This window comes from Gobio gobio (assembly GCF_949357685.1).
Source record: "Gobio gobio genome assembly, chromosome: 11".
NCBI classification, from domain to species: Eukaryota; Metazoa; Chordata; class Actinopteri; order Cypriniformes; family Gobionidae; genus Gobio; species Gobio gobio.
In genome coordinates, this window is record NC_137104.1 from 41,702,514 (window position 1) to 41,713,870 (window position 11,357).

The window sequence follows — 11,357 nt, forward strand, 5'->3', positions numbered from 1 at the left end:
CACCCTACAGTAAAGGTGTCAGTTGTCGCGAGGTTAGTGTGTGAGGTCAGATGACGAGTGACAACGCGGGGAAAAAACAAAACAGAGACGGATGATGGACGTAACGATAGAGACGGATTAAGGCACTCCTGCCAAAAAAAAAAAATACCGTGATCAATGGGACAGCGAATTTAATTATAAAATGTAAGTGACTTAATGTTAATTAATTGTTTATGGAACTGGCGTATGAAATCAGTATAATTTCCAGTCGTGATGGTATTCAGGAAAACAACACTCTTGTTAGTGTGATGTTGCTTAACTGTATCATATGTTATAAATATAATAACTACACCATTTTAACCATGTATGTTATCTGAGTTTCTGTGTATGAGCGGCGCTCATTTGTTTTCGATATTCTCCTCAAGAGGCTGCGCGAGCCTCAACAGCTCAACCTGGTTAACGTCAGTTCATTTTATATTATTATCCACTATCGATCGCCACTTACACTAACTGAATGCAGAATCATTATTGCACTTTGGTGATTCCCTAGTTATTTTTTGTTTTGACATTTTACTCAGGATACTTGCCGTGTCCGTTGGGCAAGTAAAATTATTTTTCACTTGCCCCTTCAAAAAATCCACTTGTCCCGGACAAGCGGACAAGCGTTCATGTCGAGCCCTGCCCATAGCAAAGTTCAGAAAGGGTATTTAGCATGGTACGAAAGATTGTTACAGAGAATAGGATGACATTAGACAACAGAACTGTTTGTGCTCTACTCTCGTGTAAAATGAACCACTCTGGCCCAGCCCACAAATACACTCCTTCCAAAACAGTCTTAAAGAATGCAATGTCTGCAACACATTTGTACAATAACTCACTAAAAGAGTAAAGAAAAGTTATGTGAAATGAAAAGAAAAACTGTAAAAGAAAAGCAATATGAAATGAAAAGAATGTGTGGAATGAAAATAAAATGTAAAGACAAGCAATGTTAAATGAACAGAAAATATGCAAATAAGCCTTTAAATAAATGCTCATCATATATACCCTTTTGTGTTTTCATTTGGGCTATAACACCTGTCTTAAAATGTAAGGGATACTGGAGCTTGGTTGGGGTGGTGGGACTGCTTGCGGTGGGCGCCGAAAAATTTCCCTTATTTTCAAATCCAAAACTTGACAGGTATGTATGATACTCGTACATATACTCGTACACAGTGGCGCAAAATGGGGGTATGCGCTATATGCGTCGCATAGGGGCGCAGCACCTTGGGGGCGCCAAAGCGATGGTATGAAAAACAGTTTTTTTTTGTGGTATTTTTTGTGTAGCTGCTGTGCGTTTCTAAGTAATTTCTGTATTTCTTCAATATTATATAACATTTTAGAGGACTAATAGGCTAGAGTAGGCGCCCTCATAAGATTCCATAATAGAATTTTGGATAATAATAGAATATCGCGAGTGGGCGCGCCTGGCGCCGGTGGCAAGCCAAAGTGTTCATATTGACACATCACATTGACACGTCAAAAGCGTGCGATTTGACAGCTATCGAAAGCCAACAGGGCCAAAAACACATGAATTTTAACACGTATTTAACACGTATTTTACGTGTATTTAACACGTATTTCACGTGTTAAATACACGTGAAATACGTGTAGGCGTGTGACGAATCAGCGCGTATTTCACGTGTATTTCACGCGTATTTAACACGTGAAATACGCGTAAAATACACGTAAAATACGCGTTAAAATTCAGTTTGACCGGGTCAGTGTCATTGGCTGCTGAAGACTTGGGTCTAACCAATTCTGCGAGCTTAGAGGGGTGTCCCATTAATAGACAGGCTGCCTGCCACATTTAACATGCTAAAGATCAGCTTATTTATTTTGTCCTTTTTTTATTTCTTTGTTGGTATGGAAAATGTAGCCTAGATAAAAATTAAAATTGCTATAATATATATAAAAATAAAAATCATGCCTTTTTGTGAATAAACACAGTGACATTCTAGCTTTAACATCAAAGCATTAACATTTGTGTGGGGAAATCAGTTAGAGATTGGACACTCATCAGACAAACAGTAGGTACACAGGATGTGCACATATTATCCATTTAAATGATTTTTTTAAAGACTTATAGGGTGCCAAACTTTAAACCTTGTTTAAAAATAAGCAGGTTTACATTTAAACCATCATTTTGAACATGGATTTAATTTATATTTAAAATGGATTAACTTTAATCATGTTGCTCCATAACTTTAAACTCAGATTTAAAAATCTCAATTATGGATTCATTTAAAATATTAAAAATGTGAGGAGGTTTAAATAAAATTAAAGCTGCGAGCAGCGATGACGGGCCCAAGCCGGTGGCACCGCCACCCCGGTGGCATCAGCTTAACTGTGCACTGCAGGCAATATGCATTTAAAATGGGAAAACATAAAAGGACTATGTCAAAGTCATCTGAATTCACCACATTAACTGCAGCAGTTGGTGCTGCTATGACCACAAACCACAACAGCCACATCTATGAGATCAATTAAATTTATATGAATTTCAAGTCAGATTATGTCAAAGGTCAAATTGGAATGAGTTCAGAATACCATTCGAATGCTGATGTTGTTTTATTCTAACACTTCTCTTCATGTGTTTTTGAGCTACCTTAGCTACCGTTTGTGCACCAATCTTATGCACCATAAAACATGCTTTCATTTCAATATGGGTGGTCCAATAAATTTCTTTTAATAAAAAATGTATAAATGGAGCCAAATCACAGAAACTGCAAAGATGATTTTAATATCAGTGTTAGGTAAGAGTAAGATGCGTGTCTACATTTTATGGAAGTTTATTATAAATAGCCACTTTTATAAAATCATGTGAAATTTATGTTTTAATACATTTATATTATATCAGTAAATAATTAATTTAAAGACATGTGCATCATACGTGATCTTGGCAAACACATCACATGACGTTTTTATTTCAAGTGATAGTTATTTGTGATAGCCTATATGAAAGGGTTAAATTATGATCAAGAGAGAAAGTCACACACACACACAATGATAGAGTGAGAGTGAGGGGGAGGGGAAGGACTGAGAGAAAGGCACACACACATACTCACAGGGTGAGAGAGAGACCCCCCCACACACACACACACACACACACACACAGATAGAGAGGGGGAAGGGGAAAGACAGGCAGATGGCATTCCATAGACTTAATGGTTTGTATACTGTACAAACTGTACATTCTATCCCCCTACACTACCCCTAAGCCTACATATCGCACACACACACACACACACACACACACACACACACACACTACCCCTAAACCTACCATCACAGAAAACATTCTGCATTTTTACATTTTTATTAAAAAATTGTTTAATATGCTGTTAAAGCTATTTTGATTTACGGGGACACATGAAATGTCTTCATAAACCATGATTATGTTGTAATAAACACCCCTCCACCTATATATGTTATATATATATTATGTTATATATACCATGATTATATCCCAAAATAATAAATGTTATATTTACCCATGGCCTTCCCTGTTATACAGAAATGTAATAGTTATCAAACCTTCCTTAACTGCATAAATAATAAATGAAATATAGATGAATCATCATTAAAGCTACAATTTTCTCTGTTCCCGTTGTTCTTTGATGAACATTAATGACAGGCATCATCAGTGCTCCTGTCACTTTAAGAACAGCCGCGGATCTCACGCGCGGTCCCGCGCATCTCATTTCCTCACAACTCTTTAAAGTTAATTTAAGACGTTATTTAACTAATTTAAGACTCTAATATGAGAATACTCAAAATCCTCTGTGTTATTGTTTGTTCAAGAGCAAAAGAGAACTCGATGTGAGCAGGAAACTGACGCGAGTCTATCTATGCGTCGAGTGTGTGTGTGTGTGTGTGTGTGTCAGTGTCCCTTGATTAGCTGACATGAGACGCATCCACACAGATAGGACACTGACAGACACACACACACACACACACACACACACACACACACACACACACACACACAGCATACCGCAGCATAGCCATACAGTTTAAGTTCACCCACACTTTATATTAATAAAAAGGTTTACAGTGCAAATAATGTTGTTGCATATACTGTGCATAAAATTTGAAAACATTTGCAAAAAACACCACTGTATCATTAAATTTTTTTTTTAAACCTTTAAGTAACCATTTTTTAAACATCTATAAACATTACATTTACATAGATAGACGGACCAGATATTCCTAACACTTTGGGAATACTTAAGGGTTACTAGTTGTTTTGTAAACTGTCTATAAACATTATCTGGATGGTTATTGTAAAGTTGCAACCGATGACTATAATACCTTGTTAAATAGTTTAATAAACAGTACCAGTAAAACGTGGGCAGTACCAGTAAAACATGTAAACAGTACCAGTCAAACATGTGGGTTGTCCTGATACTGTACTTCAAAATGTATAGTGTAAAAATTGCCACAGAATAAAGTAATTGTTCAAGATCTATTGGTAACTCATAAAAGTAATATATCATAGTGCATAAACTGTCAATACCGTATATCCCGACACTAGCACACAAAGATAAGCTATGAAAAAAATAATGTTCCTCTGCCTCTTTCTGGTTAAATAATGTTTATAATAATTGTTAATATAGCATGCTATATTAACTATTCCAGGTTATTTATGCATAGCATAAATAATAGTTAGTATAGCATGCTATGCCACTTTCATCAAAACCTATTACAAAGCTATAGCAATCTCATGTCATTCCGTCTGTTCGAAAAAAAAGTTGCTCTAACTGTTCGTTACAAGCAGCATTTGCCGTCAGGCAGGTAACGATAGCTAACATAAACATATTTTTGCTAGCCTATACCTGCTGCAAACTTACACTTTTTTTGTACAAGACAAGTAGAGCTATTTTATCCAGTGTAATTTATCACATACCACTATCTTGTTTTTTCTTATCCTCCTCTTCCTTTCTCTTTTTTCTTTTCTGGCTTCCTGGAGCATAAAATTCCGCTTCAAATCCGAGGTTGTTTTGTATTTTGCCGCAGCAGAGATCGCGTGGTGTGCTGGCTGCTGTCAGCGACTACTGAGAGGGGGCCTTTAAGGGGGATCCCGATAACAGTGTCATTGCACTTTACTGCATTGACTATCAATGGGGCGCTCACACAGTTTGTCGTTTCATTTTATTCTTAACCTGTCGCTGTCTTGGGGCCCCAGGCCAGCTCGAGGCCCCAAGCAATTGCTTAGTTTGCCTGCCTTGTCGCGACGGGCCTGCACACACACACACACACACACACACACACACACACACACACACACACACACACACACAGGACACTGACACACACACACACACACACACACACAGGACATTGGCATACAGCGTGTTCTCTTGTGTCTTGTCGCGCTTGGAAGCATTTACATGAATAGGAGCGTGATCATGTAACGCTAAGCAAAAATGGATATAAAAACGGACGCTGCGTTATTTGCGTTAAATATTTTTAATGCGTTAAGCTTCCGTTTCACGTTGACCGAGTTTGGTGGAGATTGAATAAATCGCCTACGAGGAGAACGTAAAAACTCAGAAACTGAATTATACAAATATTCACGTTCAAACAAACTTTCTGTGAAAAAAGACACTTATAAACAGACACTTGTAGAAAATAATTTGATTTTTTTTTTTTTTTTATAAATTTGAACTATGTCAGTAAATAATGAATTTAAAGACAAATGTGTCAAAAGTGATCTTTGCAAACACAGCACATGACCTTCTGTAAAGCACATGTATAGAAAACACACTCACACTCCTCTGTTTTAAAAAAAGAGTTCTGTCTGAATGAGTACATGAAATCACGGCTGTCAGGTGAAAAGAATTGTAACTCAAATGTCATTTAGAAAATTAGTCCTGTATTAGTAGTGATATAGTGTCATAGTTCATGTCCACATTAACCACTACGTTGTAATACCAGTGTAATACCCATGTCATCATACACATTTGTGTCCTCATGAATCACATTAACAAGCACACATACAGAGAAAGGGAGTTTCAAAAATAATACAACACTGCCCCCTTTTGGTGATAGAGGGGAGGGCACACAAACAGCCAAAAACATTATTAAACTTTGACATGTTGCCATGGCAACATTTTTTGAAATATTAGGAATCCATTCATGTGTCTCTATCTGTTATGTTTTCACATTATACTGATGAAGTTTGAAGTCAATCAGGTGAAAATAAGATGGGGATTCAAAGCATTTTTGAAAGTGACACACTTCCTGCTGCCAGTTGGTGGCGCTTTAACTTTGACTCACAAAAGTCATATCCATGTGATCGGCCTCTTACAACGAACACACAGCTGAAGTTTCATCCAAATCATTCTATGTTTGCACAAGTTATTACACACTTCCTGTTTCCCTTTTCTCGCCATAAATTCGTTGCTTCGCCACGGCCAAACCGTTTGAGTTATCAAAAATCCGCTCGCAATTTAGCATCCTCTGTGTCTTGACTTCATGCTGACCGAGTTTGGCACTGATTGAAACAATTGCCTCGGAGGAGTATATTAAATTCCAGAGCATGTGTTTTCAGAACAACCCATATTAGCTCACTTCCTGTTGGGCTGACACATAACTTAGAGCACGAAAGTTGTTTGGCCCAATGAGGTCTATATGTGTACCGAGTTTCATACATGTACGTGCAAGTGTGTTTGATATATAGACCAAGTTTTCAGACCCCACTTTAGGGGGCGCTGTCGAGCCCCCCTGCCACGCCCGGGTACCAGCTTCAGCCCGGCTCTGATGGCCGCGCATTCCGATGTGTGTGCAAAGTTTCAAGAGTTTTTGAGCATGGTAAGGGCCCCAAAAGTGCCCGAGAAGTCGATAAAATAATAATAATAATAATAATAATAATTAAAGCTGCGAGCAGCGATGACGGGCTCAAGCCGGTGGCACCGCCACGCCGGTGGCATCAGCTTAACTGTGCACTGCAGGCAATAGGCATTTAAAATGGGAAAACATAAAAGGACTATGTCAAATTCATCTGAATTCACCACATTAACTGCAGCAGTTGGTGCTGCTATGACCACAACAGCCACATCTATGAGATCAAATAAATTTAAATTAATTTCATGTCAGATGATGTCAAAGGTCAAATTGGAATGAGTTCACAATACCATTCAAATGCTGATGTTGTATTATTGTAACACTTCTCTTCATATGCATATCAGGGTGTCCGCGGGGTCTTGAAAAGTATTAAAAGTTGATAAATCCATTTTTGGAAAATTAAGGCCCTTAAAAGGTATTAAAAAGTCTTAATCACGATTTTATGAGGTATTACATTTTGTTCAAGCTTTGTCAAAAGAGTTTGACTCCAAAAAGTATTCATGAATATATTTATTTTCATCCCCATAACTATATAAAAAAAAAAACGGTTTGCTCGGTCAGTGAGATCAGCTCGGGGCGCGCGCACCGTCTACGGGTGATGTCACATATTTTGCAAAATGCGCAGTTAGGTGATGTGTCGCCCTCCACACGTTGCGAAACAGACTCCGAAATGGGGAAATGTAAATTTGCGGACTCCTGGTTGGAGAAGGATGAGTTTAAACAATGGCCGCAGGGTTTTTCTATGGTTTTTCCTGCATAGCGGCCGCATCCGTCAAATTTCGTGCCACCGCTGTCTGTCGACAAAACTCAAGACAGGCAGTCCCTTGCTCAGATTAGGCATGTCGTGGTAATTAAATAATCATCAGAAATATATATTGTCACATGATCTTTCAGCAATCATTATTATTATTTTATGATTTGCTAGTACAAAGTCATCTAAAGCCATTCCATAGCTGTCTGAATGTCTTTCCTCCGCTGTAGCTGTCCATCATTCTCCGTTCAGAATTCAAACTGCGCGTCGCGTTTGGTTACAGTCAGTAAGCTGCTCGGTAAAGCTCACTCCAAGATGATATATTCCCGTTATAATACTTGATATGTAGATAAAATAATTTATCTTCCTGGAGTTTATCTAGCGGTTTCTGAACGATGTTGTGCTCGCCACCCGGGTGACAACACAAGGCATCACACGCACAATAACCGGAATTTAAAACTGTGAAGAAACCGACCGATATACATAGTAGACTAGGATTTGTGCGCTCAACGCTCATCGTCTCTTTATGCCGTGAACTTTTTAATGTGCACTCGCGCTGCACTGCGCCCTCTGACTCCATGTTGCTTTAAGTGCATCATTCTGCACCCGGGATGCGCATAAGCGCATTGTGACACGCTTTCATATATTTTCATAGTTTTGTGCACTAAAAGATGATTAAAAAAAATCTTGTTCTCACGTATCTATCATATATTTGTTGTCCCTTTACAGAGCTGCACGTTACGTTTACAATAAACTATAAATCTTGAAATGTTATATTATTTGTGTAGGCCCATATAATTATTTACATTCATATATAAATTAAATATAAATTGTTTTTTTTATAAATGTATTTAATAAGAACACAAAGTAATTTGTACCTTTTCATTAACATTTTTAGATTTTATAAAATTAGTCCAGAGATGTTTTTTCAAGAATTACTTTTTGTAATTGCAATTTCTTTTAACTATCCACTCACCTAATTTAATATATATTTTTGTCATAGCTTATGATTATATATTTTTATTTTATTGCTCAACAGTAGTTCTCATCGCCGATGAGGTCTTTAAATATTTTGAGAAGGTCTTAAAAAAGTCTTAAAAAGGTATTAAAATTTACTTCAGGATTCCTGCATATACCCTGCATATGCATCATACGTGATCTTGGCAAACAGAGCACATGACATTTTTATTTAAAATTAGAAAGTTTTAAATTAGTTAAATTAGATTAGTTAAATTAGAAAGTTGTCCGGCTCGAAGAGAACAATATATGTACGGGGACACATGAAATGTCTACAAATGTATGTCCTCAGAAATCACAGAAGCACACACACACACATACACACACACACACACACAGAGAGAGAGAGAGAGAAACAAGGTTTTTTTTTTATCCTGCTTCAAAACTAAGACAATGCTGCCATCGTGTGTTCATTGAGGGAAGGGCAGCACACATTCCCCTTTTTTGTCCTTATTTAATCCCTCGGCATGGCAACACCGTTTGAGATATCCAAAATCCTTTCGCATTTTAGCATCTTCCGTATCTTTGTTTCATGTTGACCGAGTTTGGTGGAGATTGAATAAATCGCCTACGAGGAGAACGTAAAAACTCAGAGCCTGAATTATACCAATATTCACGTTCAAACCAAAATATCTGACTTCCTGTTGGTCGGAGCTAATGACTGTAAATTAGAAAGTTGTCCGGCTCGATGAGGTCAATATATATACTGAGTTTGGTGATTGTAGATGAAACGAAGCCCTTCACGTTTGTCAAAAGGTGGCGCTATAGAGCCCCTCATCCCCACCCGTTTCTGAGGCTTTGCCCATGTGTACTGACTAACATCTCTGATGTGTGTTAAGTTTCATGCAATTTCAAGCATGCTAAGAGTCTCAAAAACAGCCAAAGACATTATAAAACTTTGACACGTTGCCATGGCAACAGTATTGGAAATTTCAGAAATCCATTCATATGTCTATATCTGCCATGTTTTCACATTATACTGATGAAGTTTGAATTAAATCGGGTCAAAATAAGACAGTGATTTAAAGCATTTTTAAAAAGTGACACACTTCCTTCTGCCAGTTGGTGGCGCTATAACTTTGACTCACAAAAGTCATATCTATGCGATTGTCTTTCTACAACGAACACACAGCTGAAGTTTCATCCAAATCAGTCAATGTTTGCATAAGTTAATACACACTTCCTGTTTCCCTTTTCTCGCCATAATTTCGTTGCTTCGCCACGGACAAACCATTCAAGATATCAAAAAGCCGCTCGCAATTTAGCATCCTCCCTGTCTTGAATTCATGCTGACCGATATTGGTGCTGATCGAAACAATGGCCTCGGAGGAGTATATTAAATTCCAGAGCATGCGTTTTCCAAACAACCCAAAATAGCTCACTTCCTGTTGGGCTAAGTTTATGACTATGAGTGCGGAAGTTGTTCGGCCCGATGAGATCTATATGTGTACCGAGTTTCATATATGTACGTGCAAGTGTGTTTGATACATAGACCAAGTTTTACTAGGGGGCGCTGTTGAGCCCCCCTGCCACGCCCGGGTACCAGCTTCAGCTCGACCCTGATGGCCGCAGATTCCGATGTATCTGCAAAGTTTCAAGAGTTTTCGAGCATGGTAAGGGCCCCAAAAGTGCCCGAGAAGTGGTTAAGAAAAATAATAATAATAATCCTAACGAAAACAATAGGGCTCTGCGCCCTTTCAGGCTTGAGCCCTAATTAAAGCTGCGAGCAGCGATGACGGGCCCAAGCCGGTGGCACCGCCACCCCGGTGGCATCAGTTTAACTGTGCACGGCAGGCAATATGCATTTAAAATGGGAAAACATAAAAGGACTATGTCAAAGTCATCTGAATTCACCACATTAACTGCAGCAGTTGGTGCTGCTATGACCACAAACCACAACAGCCACATCTATGAGATCAATTAAATTTATATGAATTTCATGTCAGATTATGTCAAAGGTCAAATTGGAATGAGTTCAGAATACCATTCGAATGCTGATGTTGTTTTATTCTAACACTTCTCTTCATGTGTTTTTGAGCTACCTTAGCTACCGTTTGTGCACCAATCTTATGCACCATAAAACATGCTTTCATTTCAATATGGGTGGTCCAATAAATTTCTTTTAATAAAAAATGTATAAATGGAGCCAAATCACAGAAACTGCAAAGATGATTTTAATATCAGTGTCAGGTAAGAGTAAGATGCGTGTCTACATTTTATGGAAGTTTATTATAAATAGCCACTTTTATAAAATCATGTGAAATTTATGTTTTAATACATTTATATTATATCAGTAAATAATTAATTTAAAGACATGTGCATCATACGTGATCTTAGCAAACACATCACATGACGTTTTTATTTCAAGTGATAGTTATTTGTGATAGCCTATATGAAAGGGTTAAATTATGATCAAGAGAGAAAGTCACACACACACACACACACACACACACACACACACACACACACAATGATAGAGTGAGAGTGAGGGGGAGGGTAAGGACTGAGAGAAAGGCACACACACAAACTCACAGGGTGAGAGAGAGACCCCCCCCCCCCCCCACACACACACACACACACACAGATAGAGAGGGGGAAGGGGAAAGACAGGCAGATGGCATTCCATAGACTTAATGGTTTGTATACTGTACAAACTGTACATTCTATCCCCCTACACTACCCCTAAGCCTACATATCGCACACACACACACACACACACACACAC